This window comes from Xenopus laevis, chromosome 1L (genome assembly GCF_017654675.1).
Source record: "Xenopus laevis strain J_2021 chromosome 1L, Xenopus_laevis_v10.1, whole genome shotgun sequence".
Classification (NCBI taxonomy): domain Eukaryota; kingdom Metazoa; phylum Chordata; class Amphibia; order Anura; family Pipidae; genus Xenopus; species Xenopus laevis.
In genome coordinates, this window is record NC_054371.1 from 11,892,387 (window position 1) to 11,904,332 (window position 11,946).

General features: G+C 37.4%; 1 protein-coding gene across 1 annotated transcript in view; it reads right to left on the bottom strand.

Annotated features, from left to right (window-relative positions):
- Positions 1-6,114, bottom strand: part of cyp26b1.L (cytochrome P450 family 26 subfamily B member 1 L homeolog) — a 38,188-nt gene extending 32,074 nt beyond the window's left edge. Inside the window, exon 1 of the mRNA XM_018227171.2 lies at positions 5,856-6,114. The gene's annotated coding sequence lies outside the window, so the exon portion shown is untranslated. The remainder of the gene's footprint in view (positions 1-5,855) is intronic.
- Between the last annotated feature and the right edge of the window lie 5,832 nt (positions 6,115-11,946).

Below are 11,946 nucleotides of genomic sequence, written 5' to 3' on the forward strand. Positions count from 1 at the left end.
CGATAGACAAAAGGGCTTTGGGGCTTATTTACAAACACCGACCATAAATATAGGGGCGCAACGGGACCCCAAGCAGCTTTATACAATATAACAGTCACCGGTTTGTTATTAAATATTCACAGCTTACAATCAGCATTCCCTGCTAAATATTGTGTGCGCCCCGTAATTCCTTTGTGCTCTGTGTCATGTTTTGGGGTGTCTGGGCACAAGATGCGCCCCAGGGGGTGAAATATAAAAATGTAAAAATCCCCCCTATTTCAGCGTTGAATGAAGCAGTCCGGCAGATACAGCAATGCCCCTGTGATTCTATGATGACAATGTGAGTGGACGGGGGATTTTCGGCTGCCTGTGCCAAGCCTCAGTTTCGGGGCACGATTGCCTTTGTGTGGGAAGGAGATTATGTGGGGATTCTGCACCCTGAGCTTTACATGGGGGGACATTCAGGCTAAACGTGAGTTACATTAGACTCAATATAGGGGGGCTTTGGATTTGCACTAGCAGTCAGGGTTCCACTAAACTGCCAGGACTCCCCTGAACGCAGCACCATTAAAGGGCCGACTAGATTTTATTGATATTAAACCAGTAAATCTGTTTGAAAAATAAGTTTTATTTTTTTCTGTGTCGTTTTTTGAGATATTAAAAAATTGATAAATAGTCCCCTAAACCTAAAATAACGTAATCCTGCAGTCTGGCGGGTGGACCCCTCTGGCGCTGATCTGAAATCAGAGTTTTAGAGCCAATCAATGACTGATAATCGCCTTCCAACCAATTGGGATCATCTCTGGGCACAACTAGGGCCCCCGCCGACCCCTAAGATCTTGTTGAATTTGTTCAGTGACCAACAGAGACTAATACTGAATATTAACATTGGTTACTGGTCCATTGCCGGCCCATCTGAGATCTGATTATCTATCTTCAATTCACGTCCATGTGTCTGTCCCAGTAATTATGGTTTTCTGTGTCTGTGATTATTGGCTCCTGTTCCCTAACTGCCCACAAATCACTATAATAAATGAAATCCAAGAATGACCCAAGAAATATAACTTTATCCATAATGTTTACTGATGTCAGTCATTTAAAAAGATAAGGATATGAGTGATCCTCTCAGAGTTTATTTACCAGTATAAAAGATCTCTCAGAACCCTCAGTGACTTCTAATATCCTTATCATTTACAGTAGGGGGTACATTATCCCTTATAATACATGAGTGATACTCAGAGTTCCCTGTATAACTCAGCCTGCAGCCTTGTGCCTTTATATGATCACAGAACAACCCCTCAGTGACTTCTAATATCCTTACCATTTACAGTAGGGGGTACATTATCCCGTATAATACATGAGTGATACTCAAAGTTCCCTGTATAACTCAGCCTGCAGCCTTGTGTCTTTATATGGTCACAGAACAACCCCTCAGTGACTTCTAATATCCTTATCATTTACAGTAGGGGGTACATTATCCCTTATAATACATGAGTGATACTCAGAGTTCCCTGTATAACTCAGCCTGCAGCCTTGTGCCTTTATATGGTCACAGAACAACCCCTCAGTGACTTCTAATATCCTTATCGTTTACAGTAGGGGGTACATTATCCCTTATAATACATGAGTGATACTCAGAGTTCCCTGTATAACTCAGCCTGTAGCCTTGTGCCTTTATATGGTCACAGAACAACCCCTCAGTCACTTCTAATATCCTTATCATTTACAGTAGGGGGTCCATTATCCCTTATAATACAGTAGAAGGAGTTATCAAGTATATACAGTGGGAGTTACAGTCGGTCTCTAGACTTGGGCACAAGCTGAGATAATTGTACTAATCAGTGAATCACAAAAGCTTTTCTGCCTTCCCTGTACCAGGGTGGGGTCGGCAACACTCCAGGCATTTTCTGAACGTTCCTGGCACAAGAGAAGGAAAAGGCAACATGCGACTGCCGGCAGCCAAACTTGCCAAAGTTCTTCTGCACTTGGTTTGTCAACAGCAAAAAAAAAATCTAAATGTTTGTGAGATTAGTAATGTACTTTGTGCCTGTGCCAGGGGGGATGCCCAGATCTTCTCTCTCCACAGCGGCATCACAAGCACCGGCTCCAACTGTCAGATCCCAGCAAAACCTTCTTCTGACACAAACATCTAAATGCCGGCCAAGAACCCCCCAGTCCCGATGGCTTGTCTCCTGCCTCCCCAGCTCATCCCTTCTCTGCCTTTCATTCTGGTCTACAGGGAGTTACTGGGAGTTTTAGCTTCTTGGATTTGGACTTGAACACAAAATCCCTCACTTTTCTGCAATTACAGCTGCCGCATACATGTCCTGTCAGCTCCTCTGATATATTATGTACAAACTGACAGTCAGTTGGTACAGAAAGTAATGATGGTAATGATACAATATGGCACCTCCTCCTCCCATATGTATAAATACAAATATACAGAGAAGGAATGTTCTGGGCACACAATAAGCTATACCCTCATACTGTACTGTCTAAGGGAATCAATATGGCACCTCCTCCCATATGTATAAATACAAATATACAGAGAAGGAATGTTCTGGGCACACAATAAGCTATACCCTTATACTGTACTGTCTAAGGGAATCAATATGGCACCTCCTCCCATATGTATAAATACAAATATACAGAGAAGGAATGTTCTGGGCACACAATAAGCTATACCCTCATACTGTACTGTCTAAGGGAATCAATATGGCACCTCCTCCTCCCATATGTATAAATACAAATATACAGAGAAGGAATGTTCTGGGCACACAATAAGCTATACCCTCATACTGTACTGTCTAAGGGAATCAATATGGCACCTCCTCCTCCCATATGTATAAATACAAATATACAGAGAAGGAATGTTCTGGGCACACAATAAGCTATACCCTCATACTGTACTGTCTAAGGGAATCAATATGGCACCTCCTCCTCCCATATGTATAAATACAAATATACAGAGAAGGAATGTTCTGGGCACACAATAAGCTATACACTGATACTGTACTGTCTAAGGGAATCAATATGGCACCTCCTCCTCCCATATGTATAAATACAAATATACAGAGAAGGAATGTTCTGGGCACACAATAAGCTATACCCTCATACTGTACTGTCTAAGGGAATCAATATGGCACCTCCTCCTCCCATATGTATAAATACAAATATACAGAGAAGGAATGTTCTGGGCACACAATAAGCTATACACTGATACTGTACTGTCTAAGGGAATCAATATGGCACCTCCTCCTCCCATATGTATAAATACAAATATACAGAGAAGGAATGTTCTGGGCACACAATAAGCTATACCCTCATACTGTACTGTCTAAGGGAATCAATATGGCACCTCCTCCTCCCATATGTATAAATACAAATATACAGAGAAGGAATGTTCTGGGCACACAATAAGCTATACACTGATACTGTACTGTCTAAGGGAATCAATATGGCACCTCCTCCTCCCATATGTATAAATACAAATATACAGAGAAGGAATGTTCTGGGCACACAATAAGCTATACCCTCATACTGTACTGTCTAAGGGAATCAATATGGCACCTCCTCCTCCCATATGTATAAATACAAATATACAGAGAAGGAATGTTCTGGGCACACAATAAGCTATACACTGATACTGTACTGTCTAAGGGAATCAATATGGCACCTCCTCCTCCCATATGTATAAATACAAATATACAGAGAAGGAATGTTCTGGGCACACAATAAGCTATACCCTCATACTGTACTGTCTAAGGGAATCAATATGGCACCTCCTCCTCCCATATGTATAAATACAAATATACAGAGAAGGAATGTTCTGGGCACACAATAAGCTATACCCTCATACTGTACTGTCTAAGGGAATCAATATGGCACCTCCTCCTCCCATATGTATAAATACAAATATACAGAGAAGGAATGTTCTGGGCACACAATAAGCTATACCCTCATACTGTACTGTCTAAGGGAATCAATATGGCACCTCCTCCCATATGTATAAATACAAATATACAGAGAAGGAATGTTCTGGGCACACAATAAGCTATACCCTCATACTGTACTGTCTAAGGGAATCAATATGGCACCTCCTCCTCCCATATGTATAAATACAAATATACAGAGAAGGAATGTTCTGGGCACACAATAAGCTATACCCTCATACTGTACTGTCTAAGGGAAACAGTATGGCAGCTCCATCCCAGATATATAATTTTAATAGCCTCAGTTTTTGGCTTCATCTGGTGCCATTTATTTTACCTTCACTCAGGGTAAATGGGACAAAACAAGGAGAGCCTTGCCTACAGGCTTGCAATCTATTAGTCAAGAGAAACACTGGATCATTTTGGCACTGGTGATAATTTGGGGCTCGGCGAGGTGGGGGAAACAAGATGTGTTGAGTTTCTAATGATTTATGGACACGGGGAAAAAAAAACACCCTGAAGTTTCACTTAAAACCATTAAATATCAGACTTTGACACCAAGAAAAATCACTTTGTTCCGAGGGATTTATTTTGGGATTGTGTTTGTGTGCGGGGGCAAGTGCTGCGAGATCTGCATTGATAAATGGGTCCCTAGTGTTGAAGGGTTTCATGACAAATTGGCACCCAGCTCTAATGTACTGCAACATAATATCCCCCCTCCTTACTGTCACTGCACTGGGGGTGAGAAGCCCCGCACCTCTGTGGTTAAATTTAAAGCAACGGGGAGGATTTTAATCTGGTAACAAAATCTCTTTTTGTGTGTATGTGTGTTATTGTGTGCCTAAGTGTTATTTTTATCCCACCTGTTGTGTGTTCAATTAATACACTGAAATAAGTGGGTACAAATTCCAGTGTAGTTGTTGAACTGTAACCCCTGTCCCAGCACCTTCCAGCAGCCAATGTCCCCGGAGATACCATTTCTATCTCGGTGTGGGGGTGTGAGTGTGTGCTAGTCATTAACCCCTTTTTAAAGCTATTTCATGCCTCAAATATACCCCACTGATACACCACCCCAATCCCCTAAAATAAACAGAACTGCAAGATTAGGTTAGTGATGAGTCAAAGTCTCCTTCCCACACACACACACTTCAGAACACTTGGCTCCTCCAAAGCACCATAATTAACCACATTTCCTCCAAATTAAATTCTCATCCAATGGGATTCCAGGGTTTGTTTGTTTGTTTGTTTTTTTTTTAATCTATCATTTCAAAAAACATTTTTTACTCCTCTGTATTTTTTTTCTCCCGTTCTTTTTCTCCTTTTAAGCAAAAAAAATAAAAAATAGTTGATCGTATAAGTATAAAATAAAATTGTAATTTCATTTCAACGAGTATAAATCAAGTGATTGAATTGAGAGCGGCGCCGGGTGGGATGAGCGTCACTTCGCCTGTAAATAATTTGCTATTTAAAACAATATAATAGATGTTTAAGAGGGATCTGTATGTTTTGTCGTTTTTTTAGGATATTTATTGTAAAATAGTGACGGTTTTAATTTCTATTTTAAATATTTTCATGAAATTGTGGATTCAAATCAGGGCAAACGAAAATGATGACGTTGTTAGATTTCTGCTTTAGATTTCGGAATAATTGACCAAATTAAGGTTTTGGTCCTTAAATAATAACTAGAGATCAACTAAATCTAAATCGGTTTCTAGATTTCCAGATAAAAACCCGGCAACTCTAATAATCACTGAGTTACCCCAAAACGCGCTAGTAATATTTGATTTTTTTTTTTTTTTTAATCTGATTTTTTTTCAAGATTTGTAAAATATAAACACAATTTATTTTCGCTACAATTTAAAGGATCTTCCTGAATTGAGGTGCACATTCATTTTTTTTTAAATCAACACAATTTAAAGAAGAGAATTAAAATATTTCACTTACCAGAATGGAACAGTCTCTCTGTCTCCCCTTTGACTTCAAACGGCGATTTTTTTTTTTTTTAAAAAATGTATCAATTTTTTTTTTATTGATTTTTGTTTGTTTTTGTTTTTTTGGTCAATGCAGCTTAGTCCAATGGAGAGAATGTCAGTGGATTTTATAGAATAAAACTTGGCTGGGTATCCACCCCCAGTGAGCTGTCTCTAATGAATATTCAGGAGTATTTAAGAGCTGTGATCATTTCGGGGGATCCCTGGGATGAGTTAAAGAGAGCGAGACCCCCCTCCTCCAATGAGAGTGCACTTTTCACAGCATCCAGTAGACTCTCGGCACTTTCTCTTATCTTTTGACTTTTTCTTCTCTCTCGTGTACAAAAGGGGGACGTTAAAAGAAAATGTTGAATTTGGGATCTCAGATGTCTCCTTCTCCCCCCCCCCCCCGTCACACACTCCCCTTTCTACTCTCTCTCCGTCTGACCCCCCTCCCTGTTCTCTCTTCTTGCAGAAAGAGTTTGAAAAGGATTCGGAAACTACAGTGTTTTGGGGTTTTTTTGTTTTTTTTTTAGAAAAGGAGGAAAAAGAAAGTTTATCAAATTACCTTCTGTCACAAAGAGCTTTAAGTGCACTTTCTTCAATACTCTGCCAACTGGGGGCGATACGTTGAGGAGGGAGGGGGGTCGTACAGAAGGGAATATAAGATTTTTTTTTAAATCCTTCCCGATCGCCCTTTGGCAGAGGTTTTATTAATAATATAAAATATAGAAGTTGAGAGTAGGAGTGTGGTTGGAGGGAGCCCCTTGAACAGACTGTACTTTGTACAACAATTTATTGGGACATGTTTTTGGCTGAATAATAATAATCATGGGGAGGGGGTGGTTCTCGTTGGCTTCTCCCCCAATTTCCAGCAGGACTATAGGGACATGACAATACCCCAGACTCTGCTACTGGCCTGTCACTTGTAGATTTTTGGAAATACTCAGTGACATTCTCTGTACATGGGGATAATATTGACTCAGGACTCAGGACTCAGGACCCGGGTGCATTTGAAAGGAGGAGATATTTATTTTCCTGTTAATATTTCATTTTTTTTTTTATTATAAGGTCAGTGGAGCAAGAGGTAGAGCTGAGTGACAGGACCCAAAATATCTGCCCCCCAAATACCCACACACAGAGGGAAACGTTAGTCTGAGATCAGACAGTTCCTTTCTCTGAAATGGAAAACTAATGAGCGGAGGTAAGAAGAGGTTTCATCTCTTGCCTGTAGGTAATTATCCTCGAGCCCCGAACAGCAGCTCCTGCCACAGACCTTCCTACAATACGTCCCACGCTCACATCAATGACACATCAATGATACTTCTCTTCAATCTCTTGCAAGAATAAACAAGTTCACTGTAATCATCATTATATTCTCCTAAAATAGACAGAGAGAAAGAGATGTTTTTGTTGAAATAAATATGTATCAATATGTATATTATACTGAATATAGATGGTACTTGTATAACAATACATACATATTATATGGATATAATGATAAATAGATAACATTTATATGTAGAGATGATAGATAGGTTATAGATATATCAGATAGATAGAGAGAGAGAGAGAGAGAGAGAGAGAGAGAGAGAGAGAGAGAGAGAGAGAGAGTTAATGATAAGTAGATGATAGATAGATAGACAGACAGACAGACAGATAGATAATAGATAGATAGATAGATAGATAGATAGATAGATAGATAGATAGATAGATAGATAGATAGAGAGATAGATAGATGATAGATAATAGATAGATAGATAGATAGATAGATAGATAGATAGATAGATAGATAGATAGATAGATAGATAGATAGATTATAGAGATATCAGATATATATATATAGAGAGAGAGAGAGAGAGAGAGAGAGAGAGAGAGTTAACAAGTAGATGATAGATAATAGATAGATAGATAGATAGATAGATAGATAGATAGATAGATAGATAGATGATAGATAGATAGATAGATAGATAGATAGATAGATAGATAGATAGATAGATAGATAGATAGATCATAGTTAGACATATTATAGATTAGATAGATAGACAGGCATATTATATATAGATTAGACAGATAGATGATAAATAGATTATGGATAGATCAGACAGATAATAGACAGACAGACAGGCAAATTATAGATAAATCAGACATACAGATAATTAGACAGTAGATCAGACACATATTAGATAGATAGATAGATAGATACAGATCAGAGAGTAGACAGATATACAGACAGATAGATTAAAATGACAGGTATTGAGATGAGACAGATAATAAATATATATATATATATATATATATACACACAGATGGTAGATATGACAAGTGTTACACAGAGAAATGAGACAGATGGAAGAGACAGAGAGGAGCCACATTTGCTCATTTCGTTGCACCCCAAAGAGTTAAAGGCAGAGCGGGGAGAGTTTATGGAGCAGGTGCAGACACACTGCCTGGATCACGGGATTTTTCCCAATTCTGTGTACTTGTGTCGGAAAACTCTCTGTACGACCAAGTTGATTCTGTTTTTCACCTTTTTGTATTTACAAATAAAATGTCATTTCTCCAAGAGGGAGAGAATATTGGGGGTTTTTTTTTTCTAAATACAAAGAGTTGAGAAGTTGATTTCTTTCATTTTCGTTCGGCCGTGATTTTGTTGTGATAACAGGCAGGGAGCAAAGTGCCAGAATCTTCAGTGGTTTTGCTTTGTGTTCCGCCGCTCTCCTGGACTCTCACACTCCTGACCCCCATTCCCATTGTTTTCCTTTCCCACAGACCCCGTTATTATCTGTATCCTCCCAGTCAGCAATTCATTCCTCAACCAAATATACTGGAGATTAATTACAGAGCAGATTGTTTATAACCACAACAATTCCTAGGCATATTCCCCCAACTAATTCCGCTCTGTCACCCACATTTCAGCCCATAGAGACCCCCCAATAAAAGCTTCACTATAAACCATTGCTTCCAATATGAATCCCGGATCAGAAAACAGCTCTGACCAGAAAGAGTAACAGTGGATGTGATTAACCGTTGCCTGGAAGAGACTCGGTGATTCCTCCACAATCTCAGATCGAGGCTGGAACCAGATTTCTGCAATTATTTGTTTAATCCCAATTAGTAGAAAAGGTTCGGGTAAATATGAAATTTGTATCATTTATGGGTTTGGGAATACAGGGAAAAGAGAGAAATCTGATACAGTTTTGGAATATAACTTTATAAATTCATTCACAGATAATCCAACCAATCCCAGTTTCTATTTTTATCTCTTCTTAGAAAATATTCCAATTTTATTGCATTGCACCCTTTAAACATATTTCTTTTTATTATATATATTTATACATTTTATAAGTGTAGATTAACCTGATTAACATTGTAAATATCAGGGAGAGAATTCCGCTTATTTTTTTTTTTAATCCAAACATTCACGCACTTTTACATTTGACAAGTTTAAATGTAAAAAAATCTTTAAAAAAAAGTCAGAGGATTTATGGCATTTCTCTTTTGTATAAAAATAGAAATGTTTTAAACACTGTAGCTCATTCTTTAATAATATTATTCAATACTAATAATGAATAATATTATTCATTATTCAGTTAATACCTGAACTTGGGGATTCTGAGATTAAAATAAAAAATATTTCAGATAATTGAAACTGAAAAAAAGAATATTTCAGATAATTGAAATTGAAAAAAAAATATTTAATATAATTGAAATTGAAAAAAAAATATTTAAGATAATTGAAATTAAAATTAAAAAAATGTTAGTCAAGGTTAAATATATATTATATCTTATATAAAAATATCCATAATCCTTCAGTACTGTATTATTAGAAGAACAAAAAAAGGATCAACCCTCCAGATATTTGATAATGTGACTTCCTTCCTATTAATGACCAGCTATGGATCCGCTTCTATTTCAAGGCTTTCTTATATACTGAGCTACTATGTCATCTTTAAAGAGGCGGGGCTTGAGAAAGCTAAGCTGTCATTGGAGAAAATTTAATGTCCCGCCTTTATAGACACAAACACAGCATTCTAAAGTTTATCAAGCCAAATTGGTTGCATGGAGGTGTGTGGCTTCATTAAATACCACCCATATTCCCTCCGCACTCCATTATTAGCGTAAAATTTAAAGGGGAACACCACCTTTTTTTTTGCAAAATAAAATAAAATGTCATTCTCATATAACTTTTCACTATTCATCAAGTATTTGTGCTCCTGTTTCTGTTCTCTGGTTCTGAATCTTGAAACAACAAAGCACGACTCCGTTTTCCTCCGGATCTGTCAATCAGCTTGATTCAGTATTCAGAAGTTGTAGTGCAAGAAACATATGTAGCAACTGCCTTTATAAGTAACTTTAGAATGACTGAAAATGTTTATTTAATGTTTATTGGAATTTTATATTTTCTATGCCTGGAGCTGGCAGTTGGTAATATGTATAAACCACAAAAAAAAAAAAGGGCGGATTCAGGCACTCAAAAACCACTTCACCAGTTAAAAGCAGAAACACTTTATTTGAACAACATCTCTATTACCTTTGGGGTTTATAGTGGTTAATATATATGAACCTGCTGCTGGTGGGTTTTTTTAGGGTTCATGCACCTGGACCATGTCATATATTAGGTGAGTTACAGTATATAGTATTTATATTTTTTATTTTTGTACTGTGTTCTATGTACAATAAGGGGGTTATTTATTAAAATTCGAAAGCTAAAAACTCTAAAAAAAATTTAGTTTTTGTACTATAAAATCCGAATTTTTAGTGGAAAAAGAAAAACCTCAAATTTTTGGAGATTTCTTATACCCCAAGAATGCAAAAAGTCATAATCCAAAAATACTTCATCTTCAACCTGTCAAGGTCCTGTAGAAGTCAAAGGCAGAGATCCTTTTTGCAATTTGAAGATATTATGGTCTGCGCTGGGTTTTGTACGATAATCCGAACATTTCTGAAAAAGTCGCGGTTTTTCCCTGATTTTTTTCTTGGTTTTTTTAATAACAAATAAGGGTAAATCGTGGATATTAGTTTCCGAAATGACCATTAGAATGCGGAAAGGGTGTCACACTTTGTTGTAATAAAATTGGCTACAGGTTATTTCCAGTTCCAAAAACTTAGGCTCTTTACCAGTTCTGCTGTTGAAAGTTCCTGATGTCATTATGTGATGTCATAAACATTCATGGAAATTATTTTATAAATGGTTTCACTTGTGCTCGGTTCTAGTGTTCGTTTTATTTATTTTTCCCAGGTGGAATTCTTTAGCATTAAAGACAAACCTGATTTTACATTGGAATTGAAAGCTTCTACTAGAGTCCTGCAGTGGGTCGGTACCGCGCAAAAAAGGTGCCGGTATAGGTGTGGGTATAGATGCGGGTCTGCGGGTTGCAGGTCTGAGGGTTGCGGGTCTCATCTAAATTTCTTATCTTATGTTATATTGTCTATATTTTACTCTTTTTAAAATTTTACAAAACTTGTTTTGGTCCCCGTCCACTTTTGATGATATCACTTCTGGTTTGCAGCAACATCACTTCCTGTTTGGTTGCGGGTTGCTGATAAGGCAGTAGCGGATCAAAGTCGTTCCGCGCAGGACTCTAGCTTGCACCACAGTTGAAGAGAAAGTCAAACCTGTCGATGAAGATGCAATCAAAGTAGTAAAATGTTACCGAATCCCATTATTTTAACTACTCCACTAAAATAACCTGTAGGTAAGAAAATAATGTTATTAATGTTGCTAAAAGGAAGATTTTTTTCAGCCTTTCCCCAGGAAATACGATGAATCTCATTGGTCTGAGATGAAGGGATATTACTGGTAATTTTGGGCAAAAAGGGTTGCAAGCTTTTTTTTATAACTGGGGCAGAGACAAAAATGGAAACATTTCCATTAAAAATAAATTGAAAAAATAAATAATAATTATAAATGTAAAATAAAATAAATGAATAAATGTGACTTATACATAATGAATAAATGCAAATAATAAAGTTTTTACTTTCACTGTATTGTGTATTGTATTTTGTTGATCAGAGTAAATCAGAAGAATGGGCTCAATTTCAGTAAAATCCATTTCAAGTAT